The sequence below is a fragment of the Balaenoptera physalus genome (assembly GCF_965194825.1).
Source record: "Balaenoptera physalus genome assembly, chromosome: 6".
Lineage (NCBI taxonomy): Eukaryota > Metazoa > Chordata > Mammalia > Artiodactyla > Balaenopteridae > Balaenoptera > Balaenoptera physalus.
The window spans coordinates 19,454,935-19,481,295 of NC_138885.1; the positions used below are offsets into that span (position 1 = coordinate 19,454,935).

At 39.6% G+C, this 26,361-nt stretch overlaps 1 protein-coding gene across 4 annotated transcripts in view; it reads right to left on the reverse strand.

Moving 5' to 3' along the window:
• The window catches only part of NCKAP5 (NCK associated protein 5), a 1,104,646-nt gene that overhangs the window by 989,603 nt on the left and 88,682 nt on the right, over positions 1-26,361 (reverse strand). The window lies entirely within an intron of this gene.

The window sequence follows — 26,361 nt, forward strand, 5'->3', positions numbered from 1 at the left end:
AATGGAGAGAAGCCCAGGAGAGGGGGACGTTGGGGCCTGGCCTAAGAGCTTGTCAGAACACTGAATCCAAAAGTGTTTGCTGAGTACCCACCAGCCACCCAGCTTTAGGTTACAACAGCACTAATATCTCAGGGCATTTTAGGTGGTGTGTATGTATATATTAATTCTGACTTGAGAAAAAGAAAGTGCCAAAAGGCTGTTTCCAGGTAGTCTTTTCACAGAAATTGTCTAAGCACCTCATTAATTACCTCTGAGTCATGGAGGAGAGTTCCTCACTTCCTTCCCAAGCTCCCGCCAGACATGGGAGATCCTCACTGGACCTGGGTGGGGTGTGTCCACTTGGATGGGATAAAATTGCATATCTTCAGCCTATTATTCAGCCAGCTCACAAAGTCTAACCAGTCGCCCATGCCCCCTGTATTAGAGAGAGTTGATGCTCACTCAAGAATCAATTAGATCTACATTTTTGCCAAAATCCAACTAGCTGAGACAACACTGGATTAAGATTGGGAGATGGGGGCAGTTGAAAGGGACGGAGGAAGGGAGACTCTTTGAAGAAGCCCACCTGGGTATAACAGATTCTGTACGTTATGAAATTCATTTGAACATGCCAAAGGGTATTTTCAAGGCTTCCAAAGTTTAAATATGACAGATGGGAAAAAGAAAGCCCCCACAATTTTAAAAGTTCAACCTTAGATTTACTAAAGGAAATGCTGAAATTTCTAAGCACTTGCTTAGAAAGGCCACAAATCTCAGACAAGTATGATTCAAATCCTGCCATCACTTTTGACATTCCTATCCCACCCAGGTAGCCACAAAGAAGGGACTTATTTTAATGACTGTATCATGGTCACAGGCTTCAGCTTTTAACATGATAGTTTAATGCTGATGAAACCCAATAACAACTTACTGATATTAACTCACATCTTATTAGAAAATTCCTGTTCCACTATCAAATTACAGTGATTTTGGGAAAAAACTGATTTTTTAAAAATCTATGGCTCTAATGAATACCTAATATGGATCTGATTTTAACATTTTATCTGTTTTCAAGATAAAGTTACTTATTTCATTTGATGGAACTTCTAAAAAGCAGCTTTTAGTCACATAAAATATCTCAACTGAAATAAACCTCTACCACTCTAATCCTTCTTATTGAAACTCTCATTAATAGCCCCTTGTTCCTGTAAGGTGTCTTTTCTAATGATGGAAGAGCTCTGCTCTCTGAAGATACGTCTCAGCCATTGTCAAATATTCCTCATTAACCTTGTGGGAAGAAGGGTTTATAGAATTGTGTGGAATCAATATGGTAACTATTCATTTGTTAGTTTAAAAGTATATTGGACTAATCACCAAATGAATTAATAGCTCTTATTCGAAGGGATTATATTAACAAGTAAATTCCAGCTACAGAGATGTCCACATGGCAGGTAACCAAGGAGAGAAGAATCACATGCATATTTGTAAAGATAAAGGGCACAAGAATCCAGAATGAGTTTGACAATACATGGTAACAAATTTTATCTATAAAAATTAAGTAATAATAATAGTGGCCTTGCTACTTTGATCAAATACTTTACGTCCCACGGTCCTGATACTCCTTTAGTATTAATTTAGAACGAGAGCAAGCAGCTTAGAGACAGACACATGGTCATGATGAGGAGATCCTGGCATCGCATCGTCCCTCTCTTTCAAGGAAAGAGCGCTAGCAGTGCCAGGAATGGAATGAAGAGGCCAGGCTTCTTGGAGTGTCTCTGTGTCACTCAGCATGCCACCTTGGGCAGGCCTCACCTCCTCTCCAGGTGTATTCTCCTTCAGGGAAAATGAGGATAGCAATCCAAATCTGACTGCCTCAAAGCTTTCATCTGAGACTCAAGAATCAATAATAGGGGCTTCCCTGGTGGCGCAGTGGTTAAGAATCTGCCTGCCAATGCAGGGGACACGGGTTCGAGGCCTGGTCCGGGAAGATCCCACATGCCACGGAGCAACTAAGCCCGTGTGCCACAACTACTGAGCCTGCGCTCTACAGCCCATGAGCCACAACTACCGAGCTCGCATGCCACAACTACTGAAGCCCGCGCGCCTAGAGCCCGTGCTCTGTGACAAGAGAAGCCACCGCAATGAGAAGCCCGCGCACCGTGACGAAAAGCAGCCCCCGCTCGCTGCAACTAGAGAAAGCCCGCGTGCAGCAACAAAGACCCAACGCAGCCAATAAATTAATTAATTAATTTTTTTTAAAAAAGAATCAATAATAGAGGTGAATGCAAGGTATCATAGCTGCATATTGCCAGGCTCACCTTTGCAATTTTTCCTGAGATGCCCTCAGCATTATATTCCTAAAACAAGTCAAATCATGTAGCTTTCCTCTTCAGAGACTCTTAGTTGCCCATTATATAGAGAATAAAGTTCAAACTCTTTACATGGTATTCAAGATCCTTCATGGTATGTGCTTCTCCAACTACTTCTCTCTGTGTTCCCACAAACCAACCACACCGAATTTATTGGCACTTTTTGGACATTTCATGCGCTTTCGTATCTTGGTCTTTGCCCAAACTACCTAGTCAGCTCCTGACGAAATCCTACTCCTCCTTAATGATCAGTTCAAATGTAACATTCCCTTAAAGATACTTTCCCTTATATCCTTCACTCATTCAGTTATTACAGAGTGTTTTTTATGTGCCAGGCATCCGAACTGTACCATTGTAGGCAACATCCCTACAATGGCACTTTATGTGTGTTTATAACATACTGTTAATTTCAGCCTGCTTCATGGGACTTTTTATTACTTTACCACTAGATTAGAAGCTCTTTGAGGAAAGAAGTTATTCACTGTTCATCCCTATATCTCCATGCTGGTACACAGAAGGCACTTGGCAAATGTTTGTTGAATGAATAAACTATGTTTTATTTATCTTGAAATTCTCATGGTTTTGATATCAAGGCACCTCATAAACTCTGAAAGGATGAAGGACAATTTCTGCCACTTTTTCTTCTAGAAATGAGTAGTTTAGAAGTCATGCAAGTGAAGGCTTTGGATCTTATTTACTACCAAATTGATAAACCAAATTCTCATTCAATACTTTCTTCTCTCTCTCCACCTCCATTATTGGTTCGGGGCCATGAGGGGAGCCAAGTTGGGACTGTGGTCCATCTTCCAGATTTGTACTCCCTAAAGACAACCAGGCTTCTAACTTCATGTCCAGGATAATCTCCATTGCATGGCTTGGCCTTCTGTATCAAGCTGGCCCATCAGAACTGGGTTTTATACCCCAAGCCTTACCAAGATAATGAACAAGGAAACTGGAGATACATAATAAACATCCATCACACATTTCAGGAACATTCTTCCAGAATGATAAAGCTCAAACATTTGGAGAGGATGGGTCAAGAGTTACTCATAACAAACAGCAATAATAAGTAAGGCAATTAGCAGAAAAGAGGGCACCGCCCACACAGAGCATTTCCTTAGGAATTTTAAATTCCTGGGTCAGCTTCATTCTGGAGAAATGGGGTATTTTTTAACTTTCAGAAACCCACTTAATCTCAGTAGGAGGCAATGATCTTGAGAAGTCAGTGTCCCTTCCTGCTTTCTTGGGTCTCCTTCCTCCTCATTGTCAAATAAGTAGCATTGATCGTCTATCTGGAACTCATGCCGAATATGGGTTTTTGCTCTTAGATCATCTTTTCCCTCATCAGCGCCATGAGGAGAAACACAATGGGGTGATTTCTGTGCGGAGTTGTGACCCGATGGCTGTAAGAGGCATATTTCTTGTACGATAGCCAATCCTGTAAGTACCCTGTGGACGAAAGGGTTGATGAAAGAGATGGGAGGAGGAAATAAACTACATTCAGATGAAGATGAACTGGAGATGTATTTGTACAGTGAGGAAGAGAGAAGCTGGCGGAGATAACTTCTTAACTCTGGGCTAGAGGACCAGTGTTCTCAGAGCCCCTCACATTACTGTGCAGGCATCTCTGATCTCCGTATTGCCACCCAACAGAGCAATTCGTGCCCAGCGAGGGGCCGTTTCCTTTTTCCCTCTCAGCAGGCCATCCTAAACCTGGGGAGCAGGAGGGGAGCTGAAAAGTTCCCGGCAACCCCATATCCAGAAGAAGGGTGAGTAGTCTTTTCTTCAGGTGAAAAATGAAGGCCACCAAACAGTCTGGCGTTATTCCACGGGTTAAAATTAATAAACACAGACACACATACACACATTCACCCCAATGGATATATGTACACGTATAACTGAAAACACTTCGCCGTACACGTGAAACTAACAAAACATTGTAAATCAACTATACTCTAATATAAAATAAAAATTAAATTAAAGAAAGATATGTAACAAAAGACTTAAAGGTGGGATTGACATGTGTACACTGATGTGTATAAAATCGATGACTGATAAGAACGTGCAGTACAAACAAACAAACAAACAACAAAAAAAACAACTAATACTAAAAAAAAAAAGATATGTAACAAAAGACTTAAAGGTGGGAAAGAAAAAAATAGACCAAAAGAAAATAAAATGTTTACAGTGCTTGTTCTTGAGTGAGAGCACTATGGCTTATTTTATCTTCCTTCTTTCTATGTATCTCTATTTTCTACAGTAAACTTGCATTATTTTTCAAATAAGAGCAAAATTATATCAGAAAATCTTCTGCCTTCGACTAGCAACTCTTTCCCACTGACCAAGATTTCCATGAAAATGCCATCTGTATTGGTCAGAGGGGACCATGGGGTCAACAAGGTGTTTCAATAGGAAGGGCAGAATACAGAGTCTTTGTTTTCAGGGTTTTTCGGGGCTTTTGTACTTTTCCTTTTCTGTTCTTAGAAATGTGAGAGTGACCTCCTGCCCAGAGAAATGACCTTGGATTTAAATGTGAAATACTAGCACAGTCTAAATGCCTGAAAGGGGCATTGCATTCAAGAACACTGAGGTGAAGTGTTTCTCTGTTCTCGGTTGACATGTGATGCATCCATCAGATCACTTGCAAGAAATGGGTTGCTGCATCCCTCCATCTCTGGCAGCTGCAAAAGACATTTATCCCCTTCCCCTCTCCTCCAAGCAATAGCAGCCGCCGTAGTCTCGCAAGGTGGGACCCAGGGTGCAGCCGAGAACGGGCAGGTGAACATTTGGGAAGAATTCACCTTTTCACTTTTTTGCTTTCTTTTGCAATATCTGTTAGGGTGGCAGGTTCATGGGCCCCTCCATTTCCCAGAGGGTCTATGTTTCTACTTGTTTGCTTGGCTGTCAGTCAGAGACAAAAGGAATTCTCCTCTCGAAAAGGTTTCTTGTATTATTTTGTTGGTCTTTTATCTTCAGTAATATAGCAAGACTCCTTACACCCCATGAAATGACATGATGTCTGAGATTCACTTTAAATTATTCCATCTAAGATGAGAAGGCTGGGGGAGGGCAGCATGGCAACTAACAGGCTCGCCCTATGGGCTCCTGCAGGCTATTAGAGACCCCGCACTTCTCTCTAAAAGAGAAAAGCTAAAACTTCCTCTATTCTACTAACCCCCCTTCAAATATCCTTGTTTTCAAATTTCTAATCTCCTCTTTTACAGACTGGGCAGGATGCTGGTTTTGACCTAATTTGTTCTCTTGTAACACATCCTATGTAGAAGTGTCCTGAAGTACCCTATAGAATGTGGGTGTACTTAGCACCCACAGATTTCAGCTTTGGCATGTCAGACAAAATTCTTAGACATCAGGAGAGGCCTTTCAACGTTCTGTTATGTTCACATATATGCATTATTAATTTTGCACACAGACCAAAGAGCAAACTTTCTATTCATGGAGAGCTCACTACTGAGTCTGGCCACTGTTCATAGGCCATAATGGACATCCCATATTTTTGAGAACTCCAACACCATCAGTGTTAACTCTGAAATTCATAGGGAAGATAAGATGGAAATCTGAAACCGGAAAATGCCAAAAAGGCTTCTAGAGAGCTACCCCAAGCTTCGTTATGGAAATAAGATCTTATCGTGTAAAGAAAAGGAGAGGTAGGCATTGGGTAAAATATCTGCATTGAGTCTCACAGCAAATGACACAACTGATGGATTCCCACAGGGCAGAGAAAAACCTGAAACCACTAAGAGCAACTGGGTTCTTTATCCTTCCATGATCTTCAATCTCAAATATATTCAGCATTGTTTTTTACTAGAACATTTAAAAGGACAGTACTTCATTACATGAGCGATCACTCCTGTTGGTCTCCCAGATAATACATATTGAAGTACTTTTTAGACTGCAAATTGAAGAGTAAATGTAAGACATCATGATCATTAAGCTGGCATTTTATTTCTTCTGTTTTTCAGCTCTTTTTTTATGATCAATGTAATCATGCTCTGTGGGGAACTCCATTTCTTCTTGTGTCCTTGTTAATACTCTGGCACTAAAAAATGCTAAGAAAAGTAGAGATGCAAGTCTCATATTCCTGTACTTGCCATAACATAGTGGTGTGTTAAGGATGGGGAAATTGATTCAGTTAATGCCTAAAGTACTTTAGCTTTGTGTAAGCTGACATTTAAGAAAGACTGAATCGATGTAAAGCCTTCTTTTATTTTATTACTTCATTTTTTTAACATCTTTATTGGAGTATAATTGCTTTACAATGGTGTGTTAGTTTCTGCTTTATAACAAAGTGAATCAGCTATACATATACATATATCCCCATATCTCCTCCCTCTTGCGTCTCCCTCCCACCCTCCCTATCCCACCCCTCTAGGTGGTCACAAAGCACTGAGCTGATCTCCCCGTGCTATGCAGTTGCTTCCCACTAGCTATCTATTTTACATTTGGTAGTGTATATGTCCATGCCACTCTCTCACTTCATCTCAGCTTACCCTTCCCCCTTCCCGCATCCTCAAGTCCATTCTCCACATCTGTGTCTTTATTCCTGTCCTGCCCCTAGGTTCTTCAGAACCACTTTTTTTTAAAGATTCCATATATATGTGTTAGCATACGGTATTTGATTTTCTCTTTCTGACTTACTTCACTCTGTATGACAGACTCTAGGTCCATCCACCTCACTACAAAGAACTCAGTTTAGTTTCTTTTTATGGCTGAGTGATATTCCATTGTATATATGTGCCACATCTTCTTTATCCATTCATCTATTGATGGACATGTAGGTTGGTTCCATGTCCTGGCTATTGTAAATAGTGCTGCAATGAACACTGTGGTCCATGACTCTTTTTGAATTATGGTTTTCTCAGGGTATATGCCCAGGAGTGGGATTGCTGGGTCATATGGTAGTTCTATTTTTAGTTTTTTAAGGAACCTCCATACTGTTCTCCATAGTGGCTGTATCAATTTACATTCCCACCAACAGTGCAAGAGGGTTCCCTTTTCTCCACACCCTCTGCATCATTTATTGTTTGTAGAGTTTTTGATGATGGCCATTCTGACTGGTGTGTGGTGATACCTCATTGTAGTTTTGATTTGCATTTCTCTAATGATTAGTGATGTTGAGCATCCTTTCATGTGTTTGTTGGCAGTCTGTATATCTTCTTTGGAAAAATGTCTATTTAGGTCTTCTGCCCATTTTTGGATTGGGTTGTTTTTTTTTTTTGATATTGAGCTGCATGAGCTGCTTGTAAATTTTGGAGATTAATCCTTTGTCAGTTGCTTCATTTGCAAATATTTTCTCCCATTCTGAGGGTTGTCTTTTCGTCTTGTTTATGTTTTCCTTTGCTGTGCAAAATCTTTTTATTTTATTTTTTAATTGAAGTATAGTTGATTTACAATGTTGTGTTAGTTTCAGGTGTACAGCAAAGTGATTCAGTTATACATACATATATATCTACTTTTTTCAGATTGTTTTCCCTTATAGGTCATTACAAAATATTGAGTATAGTTTCCTGTGCTTTATAGTAGGTCCTTGTTGGTTACCTATTTTCTATATAGTAGTGGTAAAGCCTTCTACAATGCTGTCTTTAAGAGAGTTTTGCTATTCACTCACTTAGTCCATCAGGAACTTGGACTAAGTACCTACCACACAGCATCGATAAGAAGCAGGTACTGAGAAGGAATCCAGCAGAATGGATGCTACAGAATAGATTTCCAGAAAGGAAACTTACAGCATTAAAAAAGAAAACAGCGAGAATTAACAGTTGATGAGGGCTAGGTAGAGCATCCGCAGAGCTGAAGTAAAGCTAAACTTAAATATCCAAAGCCCCACCTTGAAGGCACTTCCTCCTTACTTCCCCAGGAATCACAGAAAAAAATCACAGAATGGTAGAATCAAATCCTACGCCCCATGTAGACATTCCCCTGGCAACACCTCTATGACTTTTGATAGAATTATTTCTCTGGCTGAAAGTTCACAATATGAAGGGGGCCTATTCCTTCTCTCTCATGTTCAATAGATGCCAAATTACTTTGTAAGGGAAAAGACTTATACAGATGCCCATTGCTATGATTATTGGGAATGATTTACTTTATGCAGACTGTTTATCCTCCATTAATGCCAGGCCAGGACTAAAATTAAGGTTGCAATAACAGTAGCTGCATAATATTTATCTAGTTCCACATCTCACCAAGGAATTTTAGCCCCTATTCAATTATTCAAAACAATACAGGACGTGTTTAACATTAGCTTGAAAGTAGAATAATCTAGGATGTGAAACAGAGTTGGAGACTTCCAGCCCAATCCTTTGGCTGTGATGTGGCACCAGCCATCACTCTCCTGTCTGCTCCAGAGCTGTCTACGCCATTTCCTAAAGTTCACGGAGAAATGTCCTCTACAGCTGCCTCTGTTCCATATGGAGAATGGCTCCATTCTGTTCTGAGGCCTCCCTCTCCATTCTCTTCCCTGTATTACGGGTGGTCCAGCAGTCCATTTATTGGAGCGGGAAAAGGGCTCTTACCCAATCTTCCACAGCACGTGATTATACTTGGGCTATAAAACTGGAACTGGTTGTGTTCTTAGAGTGTTAAAAGAAAAAGAAAGCACCCCTTTTAGTTGTTCACAGCTTCTTTCTCACAGCTTTTGCATGAGTCCTTGGAGAGAGCATTCAAAGAATATTCTGAAGCAGCCTCTCCCATGGCCCACTGTCAGTGAAGCAAGTTCTGTTCCCCCAGGTGTCATCCCCACAAGTTTCTCAGTCTCTCCTACAATAAAGCCCTTGGTATGGATGTGCCACGGGGCTCCAGGCTCCTGGAGTAAGACCAGCGAAGACCAGCAGGGCTCCTCCCGCTTCCTCCTTCTGTGGTTTTGGTTCAGGGCACACTTTCAGACACTAGAATTTTGGCACAGTTGAAGGGATGAAACAGCTCAAAACAACAGTAAACAAGTTGGCAATAATTGTAACACAATTGCTACACGATGATTCTCAGTGCACGTAGAAGGCTTCACAATTATTAGACTATATGTTTTGGTGTCCCTTCAGCATTGTGATGCTATTCGAGAAGAGCCATTTCCTGCCCTAACAACCCTTTTAGACTCAAGATTCAGAACCCTGGCATGTTTCAGCACACATGCAATGATTTTGGATGCCACATTACACTTATCATACTCTTAATGACACTTTTGATTTAATGTTCCAACTACAAGAGACAGCTGTAAAATTTTAGATTAAAAAAAAAAGTTTACAGATTGATCAAAATGTAACAAACACTAAAACTGAAAGCAAAATGAAATAAAGTAATCTGTGTCTGGGTTGTTGGCATAACGAATAGAGAGGAACCACTCAGTGACTTTCACTAAACATCTTAATACATACTAAGAGGGGACACACACACACACACACGTATATACACACACACAAATACACGAAACAACTAACAAAAGGCTTAAACTCTTTTCAGTAATCAATTGTTGGGATAGGTTTGGTGGTTATTCTGAGACTGCTGCATATATATTGTAAAATAAAGCAAATTAGTAATTATGTTGATATCATTGCAAATTGATTTTTAGCATTGGAAAAAGAAATACAGGTGTAAGATCAATATGGTTCAGTTAAAATTCTGTGGTCCTGAATATGAATCAGAAAAATCTATTTAAATCCATAATACATTTTATCTTAAACATAGTACATGTATTTCTTAGCTCTGAATAATGAAAAAGACCTGGAAACAGTGACCAACACTCTAGCAATGAGCCCCCCAAGAACTCAAATCAGGCTTTCCAAATACCAGTTTCCGGGACTTCCCTGGTGGCGCAGTGGTTAAGAATCCGCCTGCCAATGCAGGGGACACAGGTTCGAGCCCTGGTCCAGGAAGATCCCACATGCCGCAGAGCAACTAAGCCCATACACCACAACTACTGAGCCTGCACTCTAGAGACCACATGCCACAACTACTGAAGCTTGCGTGCCTAGAGCCTGTGTTCCACAGCAAGAGAAGCCACTGTAATCAGAGGCCCGTGCACCGCAACGAAGAGTAGCCCCCATTCGCTGCAACTAGACGAAGCCCGCCCACAGCAACAAAGACCCAACGCAGCCAAAAATAAATAAATAAATAATAAAATAAATTTAAAAAAAAAACAATTTCCACCAGAAGGAACCAGGGTTTCTCAAGATAAATAAATGATCCCATTAAGAGGCAGGAGATACACACACAGGAAGACTGAAATATCTTGTTATATCAGAGAGCAAGGAAGCCTCCAAAGACCTGTAAGTTCACGCCAAAGGGATTCAAGCACCAGTTTGAAGAGGAGGCTCCTACCGGCCAACATGAGAAAAATCTGAACCTCATCAAGAAGAATAATTGCAATGGATTGAAACATATTAAATGTGTTGAAATGTAAAAGTTCACAATAATATATTTTTTAAAATACCTAGTCACCATAGGAGGATGCTAAAGAAGTAACTCATCACTTTGAAAGCTATTAAACAAAAGAAAAGAATCAAGGTTTTCCTTTATATATTGTACCACAGCTAACCAGGAGGTGAGAGAAAGTTTCCTTTGATCGAATTATTCTACTAGTAAATGAGGATAAAAGGATACAATGAGAATATTGCCCCCTAGATCCACAAGGAATTAATGGATCTAGGCAATAATCATTCACGATCATTACCCTTCAAAGGCAGACAACCTGATAATATGTGCATCCTGAAGGAAATATATAATGATATCATCCAGAAGATATTCTTGCTCAAAAATAAAATCTGAATCTAATCAAGCTTCTAGATCTGAACACCAAGTTAAAGGAAATATAAGCATAGAGAAACATGGTAAACAACACCACAGGATTCAATCAGAAAAGTCTAGAATATGAAAGACTTTATAGGGCAATCTATTTTCTTCAACAAATACATTGCAAGGGAAATAAAAGAGACTTATCAGCTTAAAGAGAATTAAGAGACATCGCAGCCAATTACAGTGTATTTACTTACTTGGATTCTTATTCAAAGTGTAAAGAAATTATGGCCCAACTGTGAAAATTTTGTATTAAAGAATTATTAATATTTTGGGTATAATAATGATATTATTATGTTTTTAAAGGGTCTTTATCTTTCAGAAATAGATGTTGGAATGATAGGATGCCTGGTGATGGAATAAAAATTCATATTTGAAGGCAAGACAAGAAAAATTTAAACATAAAACATTTTCTCTGCCCTTTGGCCTCTCCCCCAGCCCCTCACAACCAATGTGCATCGTGCATCTGCATCCTGCATTAACCAGACCTCCCCAATGGCAGAAATACCTGTTCAACCTTAAAGATCCACTTTTCTCCTTCTGGCACCATGTGAATCCTTACAAGGTAACATACCTTTCTCAGTCCCTTAAGGGGCCACAGTAACCCACCACTCACCTCGTATGGACAGACATCTTGGGTGAACTCTATGTACGAGGCCAATATATCATTTCCCTTAAAGATAGTGATTGGTGCAGAACAGACTGGTCAGACCACCTGGGGAGATACTGGGCAGCAACCATTGGAAGTTCTTAGCTGAAATACTTACTTATGCCCTTATAATGTTGGTAGCTATATTACTTGTATTCTGCCGATTTTACAAGATTATTGTGTCTTGCATTACTAAATGTGTGACTGAGCCTCCGATAAAAATAATGATGACTCGGCGACTTGAAAAGATTAACCAAATATATGGCTCTACAAGATACATGATTGTAATAGTGTCTAACCCTAGATACAGGAAGAAGCAATAAGAGGGAACCATTTCCTGGACCATAACAGACTAGTAAGACAGGTAATTCAGAGACTTTTGGTTACTGTTAAAAGGTCTAGTCCAGTAATAGCGCATTGAATGGCCTATCAATGAAATCCCTCCTGACCTGGGAATGAGAATTCCCAGGGACAAATTGGTCACGAAATGCCTCCCAGACCTTTGTCCAAATTAAGACCGAAAGGGAAGGGATTGTAAAATGAAGAATGTTGCCCACCATCCAGTTCTACAAGAATCAAGTGATTAGCCACTTCGGTCACTGACCTACGGTACACCCTGAAAGGAATTCAGGGCAAAGATCAAGATGAGGCATTTTGTGCTCTGGGAAAACCGACAGAACTGACCCTCAGATAGTTAGATATTTTCAGGAGAAAATGTTATGAACCCAGTTTCTTGCATCTTCCCATACTTAGAAAAACACTGAAACCATTAACTAAGATATCTGCTCCTCCCAAATAGCAGTAACCCTCTACCAAGATGTGTGTTTGATTACATGTAACCCTTCACCAAAAATCACATATATACTGACCTCCCCCTTTACCTCTTTGGAACAGTTTTCTGAAAGTCTGTCTCCTGGGTTATAATTCTCAGGTTGGCTTGAATAAAATTTTCCATTTCTTTCTTAGATTTACTATTGATTAATTTTCATTGACACTGGGATTTGTGTCTAATTAATATGAAAATTGTGAGGAAGTAAAAACAGATAAACTAAGATTGGCTATTAGTAGATAATTTTTAAATCTGGGCAATAAATACGTAGGGATTTATTACACTATTCTCTCTAATTTTGTGTATGTTTGAAATTGCTCAGGGTAAGTTTTTTAAAAAGGTATATATATTTTAAATGAAGTTGAAGAGAAGTAGTTTTTGAGGAAAAAAATAGTTTATATAATATCATATGCCAAAATAAATTTCAGATGAATTAAATAGTTAAATGTTTAAAAAGGATATCACACAAAAAAATAGACTATGTAGGTGAATAAATATTTTTATATTGGTAGTAATATATTTCCCGTATTAAAAGCAACAAAATAATCATAAAGGAAAACATATAGACTGTATAAAAGTTTAAAATTCATGTATCTTTAAAAACAAAAAACTGGATAAAATATTTGTACAAACTCTGACATATTAATGGTTAATGATATTCCTTCATAAAAGCCATGCACAAATCAATGAGAAAAATACAAGGACCTCAAGGACAATGGGTATAAAAAGAAAATTCACAAAACAGGGAATATAAATGGGCAATAAAGTTATAAAAATATTTGTCTCCATGGGTAATTATGGAAATGCAAATAAAATAAAAAATATATATAATTTACGTATTTTAAAATTTGTAATATTTAATACCAGCATGGATGCTTTCTATAGGCGCTATAATAGAATGCTGTTAAAAATGCAAAACAGGACAGATTCTCTATAGGGTAAGTGTGGCTTTATATAGTAAGAAACATTTATAAAAAAATATTTATACTTTCTGAGGCAGTCATTCTACTTCCAGAAATTCAAGGAAAGTACAGGAGGTTGGGTGCAAAAATGGCTGCAGCTGCCCTCACTCCTCCCAGTATTCAGGCCCCTTCTCAAGGTGACTTTGCTCCCCCTCCCATCAGGAGGTAGAACCTATTTCTCTATCCTTTGAATCTGGCTTTGGCCATGGTACTTTCTTTAGCCAACTGGACTTGAGAAAATGTGACGTGAGCAGAGAATTAAAAACTACTTGTGAATGGGGCCTGCCCTCTCCTGCTGTTGGGGACCCTTCTGCCACCATGAATAAGTCTGGGCTAGACTCCTGGAGGATGAGAGACCAGATGGGGAGGGGCCCAATGACCTCAGCTGTGCCAGGCATTCCAGACACGTGAGTTAGGCCATCCTAGACCACTCAGCCCTGGCAGAGCCAACGCAGACCAGAAAAACTGATGCTCTCTTGACATAAGAATCATGAAAAATAATAAATGTTTGTAGTTTGAAGTCATTAAGTTTGAAGTGGTTTCCTACTGAAAGCTAAATTACTTAAAGTAATCAGAAAAATGGACAATTATACGTGCAAAGATGTTCATTTTTATGTCATCTATATTAATAAATTGGAAATAACATAAATGCCCAACAAGAAAGAATGGTTAATAACAACTGCAGATTTGAAATCATAAAATCATTGAAAATCATATTTTCAAGACATAATGATATTTTATCATGGATAACTTTATTAATGATAAAACGTTTTAATGATATTGGAAAATGTTTACAATGGAAAATTAAAGAAAGCAGATTATAATTATATGCAAAGTATGATTTTCAATTATGCAAATATGTGTGTCTGGTATCACAGATGGAGATTTGACCTGAAGACTTACTTTAAGAATCATTGCTTTAAAATTTGCATGCAATGTCTCACTTTGTGTCTGGGGAGATTCTTCCTGGCTTCTGTGTGGTCCCTTGAAGTTATGCAATGTAAAGCAAGAGTGAATATGTAAATGTGTTGAAGCAATCTACATGCAGAAGGTTCTGACTGAGATGTTCTGTCTAATAAATGTAAAACAGCTGCATTTTAAAATGACGTCTGTGAAGATCAGTTCCTTTAGAGAATATTTGTTCTCTAAACCTGGACTTAGATGGCTATATACCTTCAAATCACTGCTTGTCCTTAAAGAGATGTGATGCTGTTCTTGAACAGTTTTTTTGCAGAAGGTGTAGCTAGAATATGGAGGGGTTTGATCTTCTGTTCGTGTGACATTGGAAGTGATCTGGAAATCAAGGTCCATGTTGGGCTTGATGCAGCAATAGCCTTGACATTGGGAAATGTTCTCTAAGACTAGTATGAGTGAGTCATCTGCCCCCCATGGCCAGATAGACCATGCCCCTGTGGGTGGGGCTGGGGTCTTCTATTCTCTGTAGAGAATGGAAGTCCCTGCTTTTAATCATTCTGTAAAAGGGGTTAACACAGAGGCAGTCAATGAGAAGTGAAGAAGGCAACTCTTGGACTCTCCTGGAGTGGGTGGATTTCCATTCCCTTCAAGGCTGTGGCCAGTTCAACTTTATGAGTAGGCATTTCTAGAAACAGTTTTAAGTTGTTTTCTATGTTACATTTCTCTTCTGTGTCCCCTAAACTTCAGTGAATTCTTCTGAAAAACGCAGCCTTTTTTCAGCTGCGCATTGGGGATTTAGAAAAGGGCTGTCCCAAGAACTGGAGGGAAAGGCCACAGGATAATCAGTGTTCTGTTCCAAAAGGTGGAGTGATGATATCACTAGTGGTCACCAAGGGAGGACCAGGGGAAGAAGCATCTAACGGGTCATGTCACAAGGCCAGCAGCTGCCACAGCATGGTTGTATGCAGTGGATGCCACAGCAGAACAGGCTTATTTCTGAGCATTTATGAGACTGAGCCTCTGAAAAACTCTCAGAAGCTTGTGAGGAACACTATCTGGCAACTCCATTGTTGGAACTCAAGTTAGCATAACTGGACATTAAAAATGAAGGTCAGGGGCTTCCCTGGTGGCGCAGTGGTTGAGAATCTGCCTGCCAATGCGGGGAACACGGGTTCGAGCCCTGGTCTGGGAAGATCCCATATGCCACGGAGCAACTAGGCCCGTGAGCCACAACTACTGAGCCTGCGCGTCTGGAGCCTGTGCTCCGCAACAAGAGAGTCCACGATAGTGAGAGGCCTGCGCACCGCGATGAAGAGTGGCCCCCACTTGTCACAACTAGGGAAAGCCCTCGCACAGAAACGAAGACCCAGTACAGCCAAAAATAAAATTAATTAATTAATTAATTTAAAAAATCTTTAAAAAAAAAAAAAAAATGAAGGTCAAAGCAAGCAAGCCGCAAGACAAAGCCCAAGGAACTGCAAGGTCACTTGGTGGAGCCCTTGGGTGTGGGCTGGACTTCCTGACTTCCTTCTAATGAACAGAATAAGATGGAAGTAACCATGTGTAACTTCCAAGGCCAGGACACTGGGACCTCCTCCTTGCCCTTTTGAGAATCATCGCTCTGGGGAAGCCAGTTGCCATGTTGTGAGGACACTCAAGCAGCCTTATGGAGAGACACACATGGTGAGGACCTGGGAACTCCAGCCAGCAGCTGTAGGAGTGGGCCTTCTTGGAAGCAGGTCCTCCAGTCCCAGTCAAGTCTGCAGATGAGTACAGCTTACTGACACCCAGATTGCAACTTCATGAGAGACCCTGAGTTAGAACCACCCACCTAAGGCACTCCTGAACTCCTGACCCACAGAAACTGAGACAATAAATGTTTATTGTTTTTTTTTAAAAAAACGAAAACAAGTGAAGGTTAAAGAACACTAACAAGGTGACCTTATTTTGTAGCCTCAGGCAAACAAGGGCTGCTGGGGTTGATAGTTTATATGCAAATATGTAAATAGCTATGCAGAACAAAGACTAGAAGGAAATGCACCAAAATGTTAACCAACTGGGTCAATCCTTGCTGTGAGATTATTAGAAATTTTTATTTTCTTTTGTATTCTTTCCACATTTTTGCAAAATTTCTACCATAATAATCAGAACAAATATTACTTTAAAAAACTGATCAGATGGCCTTATTTAAGCATAATGTGTAGATGTGTGAAAGGCTGAAACTCCCCAGAACTCTTCTACATATAGACTTCTATACATAGACTTCAAAATATAGACTCTGGGAAGTCTATATTTTGCATTTACAGTGATATAATTTTTCTTTCTCATTTCTTTCATCTCTTTTAAAATATTCTCTTCTATGCTGCCATTCTAAGGTTCTTTCAGGAAAACTTACATTTTAACAGAGGTTTGAGTTAAAGAAATGCAACTGAAACTGTGCGTCTCAGATTGGGACTTGAACCCACGTGCCAGGACTCGAACCCAGCCAAAACCCAGATTGAGACTTGAATCTATGGTCTTTTAACTGAGATCACACACCTGGTCTCAGGACTTAATGAAGCTCAGGTTCTTGATGTCTCATTGCAGAAAGAATTCAGTGAGAGACAAAGTGATAGGTAAGAAGTGGATTTACTTAGAGAGAAACACACTCCACAGACAGAGTGTGGGCCATCTCAGAAGGCAAGAGTGGCACCAGCGTATGGGGTTGTCAGTTTTTAAAGGGGTGGGTAATTTCATAGGCTAATGAGTGGGAGGAGTATTCCAGCTATTTGGGGGAAGGGGTGGGGATTTCCAGGGATTGGGTGACCGCCCACTTTTTGACCTTTATGGTCAGCCTTGGAACTGTTATGGTGCACGGGTGTGTCATTTAGCTTGCTGATGTGTTATAATGAGCATATACTGAGGCTCCAGGTCTAGTGGAAGCCGACTAGTCTGCCATCTTGGACCTATTTGGTTCTAATTAGTTTATGTCATGTCCTCAGGCGATGTCATTCTTTTAAAGGTTGTGCCCTGCCCCCTTCCCTCCTGTTTCACAACCATCATCAGTGAGAATACAGTCAATAGCCAAAATCAAGGAAGGTATTTTGGATTGTTTGGCCTTTCCCAGAAACTAAGGAAATCATCCCCATAGGCCCCTGGATGTAACAGAATTTTCTTTTTGAACACATTGCATATAAAGCCAGACACCTCGAACCTTTTTTTGGACGTTAGAACTGCAAAGGACTTGATGGATGGTTTGAGGGACCTGTTTTCCTCCGTACTCCTCCTGCATAGGGCTGCCATGTAGCAGGCACGTATACAGGCTGAGGACCACCAGCTTGAATCTGGGAACACAGGCAGCTAAGGCTAGCTCAGAGCACCTTGGCTTTCCCTTCATGGCACTCTGCAGATGAAGTGATTTCCAAGTCCCCAAATCCTAAGAGAAATGAATGAGTTCGTCTTTCATTTTCTGTCCCACAGCCAGTATGTAAACACTAGTGAGCTCAGGAAGGTGACACAAAAAGTGGAAGAAAGGGCGCAGATAGGGAAGGTAATGTTCCTGAAGGCAAACTGCCTGCTGCATAACTTGACCGAGGGGAACCTTACCAACCACACAGCACAGATACCACTGCTCTCCCCTCCTGTGCCAGTGGTGGGCTTCATCAGTCAGTCAGGGGCTGTGTCTCAGCACACAAGGCAGTCTCATGGCCTTCCCCGATACACTACTGCTGGCAGCCAGTGCCCACTGGATGCAGTCAGCCTGGAAAAGAACAGCCTTCTGCCATTTCCAGCCCAGAATAAACATTCTCCATCGTTGGTGGTGCACCTGAAATAGAGCAGGATCCTGTGGGCCCCTCCTGGGAACAAACGCTTTCTGTGTCCCCTGTTCCTTATTTGTAGGAAATAGGTTTCATTCAGCCTCCTTGACCTTCCCTGAGCTCCAAAGGGCAGATTCAAACAAGTTCCAAAGGGCAGATTCCCTTGCTTAACAAGGAAGGGAGGGGATGCAGAAACAAAGGAGGAGCAGTCAAGAAACAACAGTGCAGCTGTGGGGCAGGGTCCTGGTTCCTCCTCAAGGACTATATATAACAATACCTTTGAGTTCTTCTGTAGGAACTAAGGTCCCTACCCAGGTGGAGGACGGCAACTTCAGGCTGAGCACAAGATTCCTGGAGCACCGCCCTGTTACCTCACCACCAACCAATCAGAAGAAAGTCACACACCCTGAAGCCTTCACCCTAAATTTTGCCTATTAAAATTCTCCCCAGAAATGATCAGGGAGTTTGGATTTTTGCATATAAGCCACCCATTCTCCTTGCTTGGCCCTGCAATAAACCTTCCTTTGCTCCAAACTCTGACATTTAGGTTTGTTTGGCCTCACTTTGCATCGGGCATACAAACTTGTGTTAGGTCACACACCTTCAAATTAAGGTGTCTCAAAAGAGTCAAAAGTGCAAGCGGGAAGCATATGATGGTAGGAAGCAGTATCACTGCTATCAGGCTTAAGCAAAGAGCAGAATGTCAGAAAGCATACAGATGGAGAGGGACAAGCCTACCTTTCATGAAGCAATAAAATCTAAGCAGTTTGCAGGTAATAAACCTGGTGAATCTACATCCAACCCTGAGAGATGGATAGTATCAACTTCACCTTATAGCTGAATATCAAAAAGGTTCAGAAAGTTTATGTCACGATTCAAGGGGCAGAGCTGGGTGGGATTTGAACACAAATCAGTCTGATTAGAAAACTCAAGTTGTTTCAATGACACTAAATAGCAGGCATCTAAAAGATAAATTTACCATGACTGACTGGGCTCATGAATAGAGCCATCTTAACCCAAATCATATAATCTCGAAAAGAACATACTGTCTTGGGCTAGGGCTGAATAAAAGAGATCGCTGGGCTGTTCAGCACTCAGAAGTGCATTCTGAGCAAAGAATAGAGTTTAATCCCTCAAACAGAAGCTCTTATCTGTACATGGTTAGATGGAGGTTTTTACCAACCACTTCAGTCTTACCTTAATCACCACGCAGCTCCTCTCCAGCTATTATCTGTTAAGCCTCTCTCTTAGTCATCGAATATTTCAGACATGAAGTAATGGAATGCAGAGTTATAGGATGAGTACTAGCCTTTTGGTTTCCATTTAAATTTACAGCTTGCTGGTATGAGAAGAGTCCCGGGATGCTAACTAAGGTGGTGATTATACTGTCCATCAATTAGTTTGCATTTCGGCACAGTGTTCATGGCCCCTCTCCCTCATAACAAAGGGCTGTTTAACTCAACACATACACACACGCATGCTTTCTCCCAAGCATTTTTACTGAGTTACAGAGTGTGTGTCCCCCAGATGTGCCTGCCACAATACATTAGTTGTATCGGAAAAATGATCAGAGACATATTTCAGCTAGTCAACTCCCACAGCTGAGACCAGTTTTTCACTACAATACTATTTTTTCACCACCCTGCTTTAGAATTAATTATCCTGTTGCCATGTTACATTCCTCTCCACACTTAAAATTTGCAAGGGAGGAAACCTTTGAGAGATTTCCAGGGAAAATCACTTGTAGGGAATCTTCATTTCTGAACGTGGAAAGCCTTTGTGTCCTTTTTAGATGATTAGGATGATAAGCATCAGGTAGCTGGAAGTGGTAGAGACACAGGGTTGTCAGATAAGATACAAGATGCCCAGTTAAATTTGAATTTCAGATAAACAATGACATTTTTTTCTTACTGTATGTCCCATGTGACATTGAGACATATACTAAAAAAAGTATGCATTGTTTTTCTGCAATTCAAATTTTGCTGGATGTCTTTAATTTGCAAAATCTGCCAACCCTAGACAGACAGAGAAAAAGGAAGGAGGATGAGATTCATAGGCGTTGCAGACACTACAAGGTGATATAATTGTGCAATCTATTAGAGCAATATACCAAATGGGCATAAGCTGCCTACCTCTGCTTTAATTTATGCATTGTGATCATTTTAAAGTAAAGAAAGGAAAAAAGGAATTTGGGGAAACGAATGAACATACTTCAAAGGCCATGGAGGTTTCTGGACATTTTCTGGGAGGACCCTTCCATCAGATTCTAGGAATCTCTAGTCTTGTAACCACCGGTCTGCAAGAAAATCCAACATCGAAGTCAAACTCCCCTGATAATATAGGAGATGAAGGGAAATACTCTTTCAAACTGAAAATGAAGATTCATACGGCTATGCAGCTCTAGCAGTTTTTCTAAGCTGATCTTCGTTTTTTGAATAAAACCTGGTGTGATACTATAAGTCTATCTAATATGTCCTCATAACCACTATAGAAAAGCACCTTTATTAAATAATCAACGAATTTGTTGAAGGCTACCAAATATACAGTATTATGCTCAGAATTAAGGTAATAAGATGAAAAACAATAATTTGTACCCTCAAAATATGAGAGACAAAAATAACTATGATAGCACAAAATATATGTGTTGTAGCAAAAGCATGAATAAAGTGCAAGTGAGCAGCTAGCTGAAGGTGGGAATGGGTCACACCGTCACCAAGGTGAAATCTGACCGTAACCTTGAAGGAAGGGTCTGATGTCAATATGCAGGCAGTAAACAGTAGATACTCCAGGGTTATGAACAAAGACAGAAGGAGTGAAATGGCAACATGGTCCAAGAAGCACAGAGCAGTGTAGTGAGTAGAGTTTCGTAGCTGAGAACGTTGGAGAAGGAGTAGCTAAGAGTCATATTATGGAGGGATTTTAAGGCTAAGATTATATATTTTGGCAGTTAGAAGTTATCAAAGATTTTCAAAGGCAAGAATACTCATAAGATCTGTTTTCTAAAAAGATTCCCATAGAAAACAATGTGAAAGCTAGCCTGCAGACTTTAGAGATCAGGACACTAGCTTCGGAGTATACTAATTATCCAGGAGCCATGTTTATTCCAAAGGAGAAACAGAAGGAAAGAGACCCATTAGAGAAGACTGACAATGGCTGGTCAGAGAGGCAAAAAAATATAAGAAACTGGAGTCACAAGAGTCAGTGGACAAGAAAGGGGAGTCAAGGAATGAGAGCTGTCAGGTAGGCAGCTCTCAAGAAGGGGCAGTGGAATTAGCAATAAAGCATCCCAGGCAGAATGTTCAGAGGACAATTTTAGATCAGTGGTAAGGGCTAGGGCTTGGTGAGGAGTGAATGGAAGTGTTTCTGCTTCCAGTAATGTAACTGATGAAAACACAGCAAACACCCTTTAAAACACGTATCTCACTTGAAAGAAAGGGAAAAATCCTAAGCACTAAGAAAACCAAATGACCAACCAAAAAAGGAAACAGAAAACCAGGCAGGAAAGCAAATGCTGGATCAGTAACTATGCTCACGGAATTTTCCCATTCCAGGGACCTAGAACTTGGGGAACAGGGCACAAAGCCTCCACAAGGTGGGGAGCTGGGACTTAGATACCCATGAAAACCCAAGAACTTTGTAGATGCTCCGTGAAATGATGGATTAGAAAAAAAAAAAAAAATTCTATTTGCCTACAAAGGAAGACAATACAGAAAGATATCAGTTTCAGCTCCTCTTAGGGACACAAAACCTCTCCACACCCGGGCCATAAGTAGCCAGATAAAGTCCAGGACGAATATTTCGTAGGACAAATTAAAACTAATAAAAGTGTTTATTATTTACCTGAAAATCAAACTTAACTGGGCGAAAATCAAAATTTTGTTCCCTAGAGCTGTTATATTGACTTTCCTACTCCTCCTCCAAAACCAAGAATTTTTAAATACAGGCCTATTCCATGTGAGCCTGGGGCTTAAGTTTGTACAACACCAGGGTTTGGAAAACCACGAGCCAAGACACTAACTGAATGTTGTCCTAATTGGGTAGCATCCCAGGGTGTGTGGTAGAAGCAAATGCAAAGGAATAAACACTCACCCCAAGCTCTCAGGATTGCCACAGATAAAGAGCAGTCAGATATAAATTCTCAACACAAAAAAAACGATAAAAATGTCGAATCACTATATTGTACACCTGGAACTAATATAATACTGTAAGTCAACTATACTTCAAAATGCTGGAGAGGGTGTGGAGAAAAGGGAACCCTCTTGCACTGTTGGTGGGAATGTAATTTGATACAGCCACTACGGAGAACAGTATGGAGGTTCCTTAAAAAACTAAAAATAGAACTACCATATGATCCAGCAATCCCACTCCTGGGCATATACCCTGAGAAAACCATAATTCAAAAAGAGTCATGGACCACAGTGTTCATTGCAGCACTATTTACAATAGCCAGGACATGGAACCAACCTACATGTCCATCAATAGATGAATGGATAAAGAAGTTGTGGCACATATACATTCAATGGAATATTACTCAGCCATAAAAAGAAATGAAATTGAGTTATTTGTAGTGAGGTGGATGGACCTAGAATCTGTCATACAGAGTGAAGTAAATCAGAAAGAGAAAAACAAATACCATATGCTAACACATATATATGGAATCTTAAAAAAAAGAAAATGGTTCTGAGGAACCTAGAGGCAGGACAGGAATAAAGGCACAGACGTAGAGAACGGACTTGAGGACATGGGGAGAGGGAAGGGTAAGCTGGGACAAAGTGAGAGAGTGGCATGGACATGTATACACTACCAAATGTAAAATAGATAGCTAGTGGGAAGCAGCCGCATAGCACAGGGAGATCAGCTCGGTGCTTTGTGACCACCTAGAGGGGTGGGATAGGGAGGGTGAGAGGGAGACGCAAGAGGGAGGAGATACGGAAATATATGTATATGTATAGCTGATTCACTTTGTTATAAAGCAGAAACTAACACACCATTGTAAAGCAATTATACTCCAATAAAGATGTTTAAAAAAAAAAGAGGTTAGCTTAAAAAACATATCTGAGGATACAGGCCACCAGAGGAAAGAGTTTGTAGAAATAAAACCTTCAAAAGTAGACTTCCCAGAATTTCATATATCAAAATTTGTGAAAGATAACAAAATACAAATAAGAAATCTTAAAAAACCAAATTGGACTTTTGGAAATTAAAATGTAATCACTGAAATATAACTGAAATATAATTATTGAAATTAAAAATTAAATGGTTTAAAAAGAAAATTGGACAGAATATAGAAGAGAGAATTAATGAACAGGAAGATAGATTTTTTTAAGTTTATAGAACGTAGCAAGTAGAACCAATGAGATGAAAAATATGAAAAAGACTTAAGAGAAATGGAAAATAAAATGACATTTAACATACTTCTAATTGGAGTTCTAGAAAAAGACAATATTTAAAAATATAAATGACCAAAAAATGTCCTTGATAAAAACCATGAATCCTCAGATTCAGAAATACAAAAATTTTAAAGGAAAATGTCTGTGTGTTTTTTTTAATCCACACCTAGACATACCATAGCAATACTACAGACCACCAAAGTCAAACATGACCTTAAAAGCAGCCAGAGAGAAAGCACCTTCCAAAAAACATATTAGCAGGACACCTACAAAGAAATTAGAATTAGAATAACAGAATATCTCTTAGAAGCCACGAGAAAGTAACTTCAACTTACAATTTCATACTTAGCTAAATCCCCACTCAAGAATGAGATCAAAGAGATATATTTTCTGACATAAATTTTAGTTTACTATGAATAGACTTTCACTGAAAGAGTAACTAGACAAAGTCTGAAACAAATGGTCAGCAAAGAGATTGTTAAATGCATAGGTGAATCTAATCAAACATTGGTGGTAAAAAACACAATATGATAATGTCAAATTAGGGAAGTACAAAAACAAGATAGAACTAAAATACTGTACAATAATAAAGAATTAGTGAGGGTTTTTTCATATCAGAAGAGATAGTTATTAAATTAAGTTAAGCGTGCATATAGAATTTTGAGTAGTTAGTAAAAGAATAAAAATAGTCTTTTAAAAAATAGAGGAAAAATGAATTAAAGCCAAACTCACAGTAGTTAAGAATAAAAAAAGCTCTTTGAAACTAGGCTTAATAATTATAGATGCTGTTACATCCAAATATTTTTCTGTTAATCACAAGACCATTAAAAGTTTTGTTTTGTTTTTCTAAGTAAAATAACAACAACAAAAGACAACTACAGAATGGGAGAAGTATTTGCAACATATAGATCTATGCAAAGTAAACATCCAGAATGTAAGACACCTACAAGTCAGAAAGAAAAAGACAATTTACGGAAAAAAAATATGGGAAAAAGACAGAAAAAGCAATTCATAAAAGAGGAGACGTAAGTGACCAACAGATATAAGATAACCTGCTCAATCTTAATCATAATCAAAACACCTCTCTGAGGTTCCATCTCATACCATCTATCAAATTAGCAAAAATTAATAAATTTGGACAATATCAATTGTTGGCGAGGATGTGAAGCAATATATTACTCTTATGTATGACTGGTGGTAGTATAAATTGGTTCAATGATTTGAAGAACAAATGGAAACCTCCAGTAAATCTGACAAGGCATAATCCCTACAATTCAGCCAATTCTACTCCTAGGTGTATACCCTTCACAACTCTTGCACAGGTACACAAGGAGACATGATCATGGCAACATTATTTGAAACAAGAAAAAATTGATTTGTAGTGACAAATGTCAATCCATAAGACGCTCCCTCTAAACCGCCTGGTAAGAAATTAACTGCATTAGAGGCTTCTCCCCAGGAGGAGGGGCTGCACCTCCCACGGTCCCGCAAACCTCCACGTATGAGGCAGCTTATGTTCCCAACAACTGCAAACAGCTCACGCTTTACCCTTAGACTGTTTGATGCCAAAGCAGTCCGTTCCCAAGTCCTTCAAGGCTCTTCTCCTGTTCAGCTCTCAGAAAGGGAGAGCAACAAGGTGGGAACATCCCACTGGTGGAATCTGTCTGCAGGAGACCTGTCCCACAGTGCTTCCACGTGCGCTGGAGCTCAAGCACGCCTCTAGAAAGGATGCTGGCTTCTGACCACTTTCCTGCCAACGAGTCCCTTTTGGCACCAAGTGATACTGACAAATCTGTCTTGACCCCTTGACACAAAATTTGCAAGTAAACTAGATGTCCATCAACGGGAGAGTGTGGCAACAAATTGGGGAATGCCATACAATGGAACAACACCATCATGGATGAACCTCACCAACCCAATAATGAATGAAAATACCACGATGCCAAGTGATAGAATGACACATACAGTATAATACCATCATGTAAAGTTTAAAAATACGGAAAACAATATGATGTAATGATTAGGCATGCATGCATAGCTAGTATTACTATAAAGAATGATATAGAAATGCTAATTATCAAATCCAAATTTAAGATAGTGGCTGCATCATTGTATTTTTGAAGGAAGTGAGATGCAAGTGGACAGAAGCATCAATTTTGTTGGTAATGTTTTATTTGATAAGCTGAGTGGTGAAACACAGGTCTTTACTGTGCCCTTCTTTACACGTTTCCTTCTGAAATATTTCACAACAAATGTTTTAAATGAATGGGTATGAGGTAAGGAAGCAGAGTCAGCACATATCGCTCTTGTAAAGCAGGAAATTCACAAAGATTGACGAAGGTTTCTCCTAGGTCAGAGATGTAGAGACCCCTGGAGATCACCCACATGGGAGTCAAAAGGAAGGGAAACATTCTCCAGAATGTTCTGGACTCATTCTACAGCACTGTGATGATTATAAATAAAATCAGATCTTCACCAGCCTAGGAAGTATATAATTAATATATACATTTTAATTAATGAAGCAATCTTCTGCAAGAAATAATCCATTTTGCCTATCTTTTAATGTACTAAACAACCTCTATATACAATATCACTTCACTGGCAAAAAAACAAAAAACAAACAAACACTTTCTAGATTACCTATGCAAATGCCAAAATTTAGTGTG